At 50.6% G+C, this 6,391-nt stretch overlaps 1 non-coding gene across 1 annotated transcript; it reads right to left on the bottom strand.

Annotated features, from left to right (window-relative positions):
• Positions 1 to 5,267: 5,267 nt before the first annotated feature.
• Positions 5,268 to 5,374, bottom strand: LOC144287276 (U6 spliceosomal RNA). Its single transcript, XR_013355120.1, has one exon. It is a non-coding gene; the product is annotated as a U6 spliceosomal RNA (small nuclear RNA).
• Between the last annotated feature and the right edge of the window lie 1,017 nt (positions 5,375 to 6,391).

Raw genomic sequence — 6,391 nt, forward strand, 5'->3', positions numbered from 1 at the left:
ATGTCATTATCGCGCCTCCCTGAGGACTATTACGGTTCTATTAGGCAAGGCCGCAGACTTCCTAGGTACTGTCTGGGGTCTGATTCCTGGGCAGGAAAATGTGAGACAGGAAGAAGGGGAGGGGGGAGGTGAGAGAGTAGCGGGGATGGAGGAGAAGGAAGAGAGGCAGAGAAAGAATGGAAGAATAGGAGGGAACAAGAAAAAGGAGAGAAAGGAGTGTGGAGTGGAGAAGGGAGGCAGAGGGCACAGACCTTTAGCTCCCAGGGCGGGGAAGGAGGGCAGAGACCCCTGCTCCGTGGCCACCTGCTAGTCCAGACCATTTAGGGTTAAACTAGAGGGAGATGCTAGTCCTTCCTTCCCCCTTCTGAGCAGGCCTTGGGGGAGTCCAGATGACACAGGCCTTCGTGCCCCCAGCTGCCAGTCCAGCCCTGGGCCTCTCTGAGGGACTGAGGAAGAGGGTGCCCAGGGTGTGTAGTTCTGGGAACTGGGTCTGGGCCGAGGGCTTTGGCTTTCCTGACCACTCCAGTGAACATACTGCTTTCCTATTCTCTGCCGCTCTCTCTAGAAGGTGAGTTGCAGGAGAACAGAACCTTCTCTCTGCTTTCTGCTGTCTCCCAGGCAGCTCAAATCATGCCAGGCCTGTGGTAGATGCTCTGTGAGTGTTCGCAGAACGAATGATGAGCAGAGGACGAAGAAGCAGTTCCACGGCCTCCCATCCTCTCCCTGGTCGAGTTAAACAGTCTATGGTTCGAATGGATCTTCTCTCTATTCTCAGCAAAGCCTGGTGACCATTGATGGTTTCAGAGTATCCTCTGATACATGTGAGCGTGCACACACACACACACACACACACCCTGGATGGGGTTTAGGGAGGGTCAGGAACCGCCTGGCAAGCAGCTGACACTGGCTTGGCCAAATGAGAAAGAAAAAAAAAATATGCTTCTCCTGGGACCTGTCTGTTAGGGGGTTACCAGCCGCAGGCTGGAAGCGGTTTTTAACCTCCGGGCAGGAAGACTGCCGCTGGCTCTTCGGACAAACATCCTGGCTGGGAAATCCCCTGGCCTGCGGGGGTCCCTAGGGCCTGGCAGCTTCGATCAGTGCCATCCTGGCCTCTTCAGGCCTTCCCCTGGCTCTGGGCCGGAGGCCAGCAACTGCCCCCACCCCGCCCTCGGGGAGCCCCGGGTGAGCCTGAGCCCCTGGGGTGCCCCTCCCTCGAGCTCCTGTGCAGAAGTGATTAATGAGGCAGACGGGGCCTGTCTTCCCAGCTGTGTCAACACGCCCCTGCCCACCTCAGAGTGGCCCCGCTAGCTGCGGGTATGGGAAACAGCTGGGGCCCAGGGCTGCGGGCTCCTCCACGCCTGTTGTCCCCCACCAGGGGCTCCCTTTGCGGGCCTGGGCCTCCTGCTGGGCCCTCAGAGTCTGATGGTGATGATGATGATGATGGTGATGATGACTTTATGGTGCTGACAGCACTTGCTATTTGCAGAGAGCATGGCCCTCCTGTTTCTCAGCTCCTTCCTGCGGCTTTGAGCCAGAGGGTTGGCTGTGGCTAGCTGTGGGTCACAGGGAGCAACCCAGCTGTAGTCGTGAGAGCTTATACCACCTCCTCTGCGAAGCCTTCCTTGGTCACCCCAGTAGGCACATCCCCATAGGCCAGTCACTGCCAGGTATTGTCACCGTGTGGGGAGCACATCTGTTTCCCTCACAGCTTCCTCAGGGGAGGAGACTGTACTTCTCTAGGTCTTACTCATCTTTGTACCCGTGGCCCTCTTCCCCCTACGTTCGCCTTCTCACAGCAGCCTAGTACGACCCTTGGCGCGTGCTATGATAAATACTTACTAAGTGAACAAATGACCTGTAGATCTGGAATGATCTGGAATTCCAGGGCTTTGGTCTGACTGTGGTTCTGCAGACTGATTCCCTTGTGTTCAAGCTGGCTCAGATCTGCCCATGACCACACATCCTGCCTCTGGTCCTAGCTTATCCTTGTGAGGCTCCTAGCGGTTACCACCCAAGGCTCCCTGATGAAGCCAATAGTGAACTTGTGAGGCCTGGAGTTTGGGGGGTCGGGGGCGGGGGAAGGAAGCCAGAAGCCATCACAGGTTTAAAAAATTTTTTTAACTAAATTTTCTGTTTTGGAATAATTTTAGATTAATAAGAAAGTTGCAATAATAGCACAGAGTTCCCATGTGAACATCCTATAGAACCATGTTACTTTCATCAAAACTGAGACGTTAACCCTGGTGCCTTACCAACAATTAAACTCCAGTGTTTACTTGTCTTCCTCTGGTGTTTCCATTCATGTCCTTTCTCTGTACCAAGATCTAATTGTGGGCACCATGTTATATTTCCGGCAACGTGATGTTGAAGGCAGTATTTTAAAAACTCATGCAAATCAGGCACCTGAGGTGGCTCAGTGGTTGAGGGGCTGCCTTTGGCTCTGGTCGTGATCCCAGGGTTCTGGGATCGAGTCCTCCATCGGGTTCCCTGCAGAAGAGTTCTGCTTCTCCCTTTGCCTATGTTTTTGCCTCTCTCTGTGTGTCTCTCATGAATAAATAAATAAAATCTTAAAAAAAAAATTCATGGGACCCCTGAGTGGCTCAGTGGTTTAGTGCCTACCTTTGGCCCAGGGTGCGATCCTGGAGTCCCAGGATTGAGTCCCACATTCAGCTTCCTGTGGGGAGCCTGCTTCTCCCTCTGCCTGTGTCTCTGCCCCTCTCTCTGTGTGTCTCTCATGAATAAATAAATAAAATATATTTTTTAAAATAAATAAAATCTTTAAAAAAATTCATGCAAATCTTGCCTTCTTCCTCATAATCTATCTGCGTTGATATGATGTGAGAACAAAGGTTCTCCCTGCCAAATATTCCAGTAAATGACTATCACCATGCTTGCGCCTTGTGGCTTCCCAGGCTCTTCTACACTGTGCCGCATGCCTGTGGGAAGCGGAGTGCCACTCAGAGGGGACAGTCTCAGGTCATCTTCTGGGTTCACACTATTCAGATCTGCTGACTGCAAGTCTGCTTTGAGCAAGAAATAGGAATTGTTGAGCCAGTATAGGACTGGGAACAGCATGGAAGGGGGAGGATGTATGTGTGTTTGGGGGGTTTTTGGAGGAGGTGAGCTCTCAGGGTACCAGAGTGGGGTCTCCGGGGAGGCAGAGACACGATGCTTGGGCTTCCCTGGTTCCTTGATCCTCAGCCTTTGCCTCTCTCTCCTATCTTTTCATAAGTGGATCTGTTTACTGCATCCCAGTTGGCCTTGGCTTTGCTTGCATTCCTGGTCAGCAGGTGGAATAATTAGAGTTCAGTTTTCAATTAAAATGTTACCGGATGTTCTGTTAATAGCAGAGGCGAACATTCCGCCTGCTTGAAGGAAGACAGGATCTTCCTGTGCAGCTAAAGCTTTGGAGGCCCGAAGGGCTGGGGAGAAAGAAGCTGGAATGCAGGCAGGGTGATGGGTGAGCTAAGGTCTTACTCTTTGGCCCCCTCCACAGACCAGCTCCCCTTCTGGTGTGAAGGTCTCTAACCAACATCCGATGATGTCATTTTCTGTGCTTGCTAGGTCTGTCTTTGCTCCAAACAGGGACAGGCTGGTGGGGCTGTGGGACGATGGGGAGGTAAAACATTTGGAGTTTGCTTTGGGGATTCTTTCTACTTTTAAAGGGATAGCCAGTGACTTCAGGGAGAGGCCTCCGCAGGCTGTGTGTGTGGTCAGGGGCTGGATGGGGTGGGAGGTGCAGAGGGAGGAGGGGCTGAGAATGGAGAGAAACCTCAGTGACCTCTCCCTCCTGCTGGGGACAGGGTGCCCTGCTGGGTGGGCCTCCTGCCAGAGGCCGAGGACACACCCTCAGGCCTCCACCCCAAGTCTCCCAGGGCCTGACCCTTGTTGGAAGGAAGGGCCTCCAGAAGGGCAGCACCAAGTCAGCTGGCAGGAGAGGGCTGAGAGCAGGGATTCCCAGATCCCTGGTGCATTAAAGGGGCAACTCCTCTCACCTCTGGGTGGAGGGAGCCATGATGTGTGTAGTGGAAGCAAGGGATACTGTTTTGGACAAGGACCCCATCTTAGTCCATTCAGGCTATTAGAACAAAAATACTATAGGCTGGGTGGCTTATAAATAACAAAAATTAATTTCACAGTTCTGGAGGCTGGGAGGTTCAAGATTGAGGAGCCAGCAGTTTTGACTGCTGGTAAGAGCCTACTTCCTTGTTCATAAATGTCCATCTGTGTCTTTTTGCCATGTTCTTACATGGCAGAATGGGTGAAGGAGTTCTCTGGGATCTCATTTTATAAGGACATCGATCTCATTCATGAGGGCTCTGACCTCATAACCTACTCATCTCCCAAAGGCCCTACCCCTACACACTATCAAACTGGGGATTAGGATGTTATCTTTTTCTATTTCTTTTTTTTTAAGATTTGATTTATTTATTTATTTATTTATTTATTTATTTATTTATTTATTTATGAGAAACACACACAAAGAGAGAGAGAGAGAGAAAGGCAGAGACCCAGGCAGAGGGAGAAGCAGGCTCCATGCAGGGAGCCCGACGCGAGACTCGATCCCAGGTCTCCAGGATCACACCCTGGGCTGAAAGGCGGCACTAAACCTCTGAGCCACCGGGCTGCCCTCTTTTTCTATTTCTTATCTTTTTTTAAAAAATTATTTATTTATTCATTCGTGAGAGACACAGAGAGAGAGGCAGAGACATAGGCAGAGGAAGAAGCAGGCTCCCTGTGGGGAGCCTGATTTAGGACTCGATCCCAGAACCCTGGGATCACGACCTGCACCAAAGGCAGACACTCAACCGCTGAGCCACCCAGGTCTCCCAGGGATTAGAATTTTAACAGGATTTTTTGGGGGGATACAAATAGCAGATCTGCATGTGCTATGGCAGGATGTGAAAGAAGCAGCATGATTAGAGATTGGGAGAAGCATGGAATCTGGTCAAAGCATGCAAAGAGCAAGTGGTGGCAGAGGGAGTGATAAGACCAGCTCAACATTGCCCATGAAAGGCCCCGTATGCTAAAATAAAAATTTGGATTTTATTCTATTGGCAATGGGGAGCTATTGGAAGCTCTTAGGCAGAATATGGCACTTTTGATCTGTTTTTAGAAAGAAGAATGCTGGTGGCCATGGAGAGGAAGATGGAAGCTGGAAGTACCTGGAAGTAGAAAAGTAGTTGGGATATTTTGCAATAATCCAAGGGGAAAATGCTAAAGGCCTGAACCAAGACAGTCATGGTAGGGATGGAGAGCAAGGATTGGGGTTAGGAGATTTCTTCACGTATTTGCATGTCATCCTTGCACAGGGGCCATGCTAATCTTCTCTGTATCATTCCAATTTTAGTATATGTGCTGCCGAAGCGAGCATGGGGTTAGGGAGATTTCTGATAAGAGGCTAAACAACTCAATGACTAAGGAGATATGGAACATGAGGAAGAGGGAGGAGTTGAAATTGATTTCCAGGGTTCTAAACTGGACGATTGTGTGTAGTGGTCACAGACAGCAAACAGGGAAATATGAGAGGAGGGGCAGGCTGGGGAGCAGAGGATAGGCTCAGTTTAGGACTCATTGATTCTGAGCGAATGAAAGGTATTCAGATGAAATGACCAGATGAGACAGGATAGGCTCAAGTCTTAGTGAAGAGTTTAGGCTGGAGGTGCTCCAGTGCAAGCCAGGGGCATTTGGGCTCAGACTAACTGAACCAGAGAGAGGGTATAGAGGGAGAAGAGAGCTGAAAATGAGAGGCCGGCAGAGGAAGGGGTGAGGGACATCAGAGGCTGGCAGGAAAAGAGTGATATCCATGGGACCAGGAGAGTGGAGGCACTAAAGGAGAAAGGGTTCCACGCAGCTGGAAGGGCTTGGAGTGGTAAGGGCATGAAGACAGGAACCAAACAATAGTTTAAAGACAAGGAGGTCATTGGTGACTTTAGCCAGAGAAATCTCAAAATCAGCCAAAGGCTGTATCTCCATTCAACCCATGGACTGGCATCTGTTTGCATGGAATGGAGGGAAGAGGGTTGAGAAGTCCACAGGAGTTGAGGAAGTGGAGGTGGTGAGTGTGGCTGGCTCCTTCAGGAAGCTCTGGGGAAGGAGAGAGAGGGTGGTGTCTATGGGACTGGCAGGGTCTTCCCGGAGGTAGTGAGAAAGTGAGTCTGTCTAAAACCTTACTCTAGTGTCTCTCCTTCAAGAAGTTCTGGGGAAGGAGAGAGAAGGTGGTGTATGTAAGGTTTTAGGATCAAGAGGAAAGAGGCAACAGAGGGAGACGTGAGATCTCAACTGGGCTGCACAGCGCACCATGCTCAGGCCCCAACTCTTCATCAAACTGGTTGTTTCAAAGTCAACACTCATTTTCCCACATAACACTTAGGTTCCCCAACTAGAGCCT

Source organism: Canis aureus, chromosome 16, assembly GCF_053574225.1.
Source record: "Canis aureus isolate CA01 chromosome 16, VMU_Caureus_v.1.0, whole genome shotgun sequence".
NCBI lineage: Eukaryota > Metazoa > Chordata > Mammalia > Carnivora > Canidae > Canis > Canis aureus.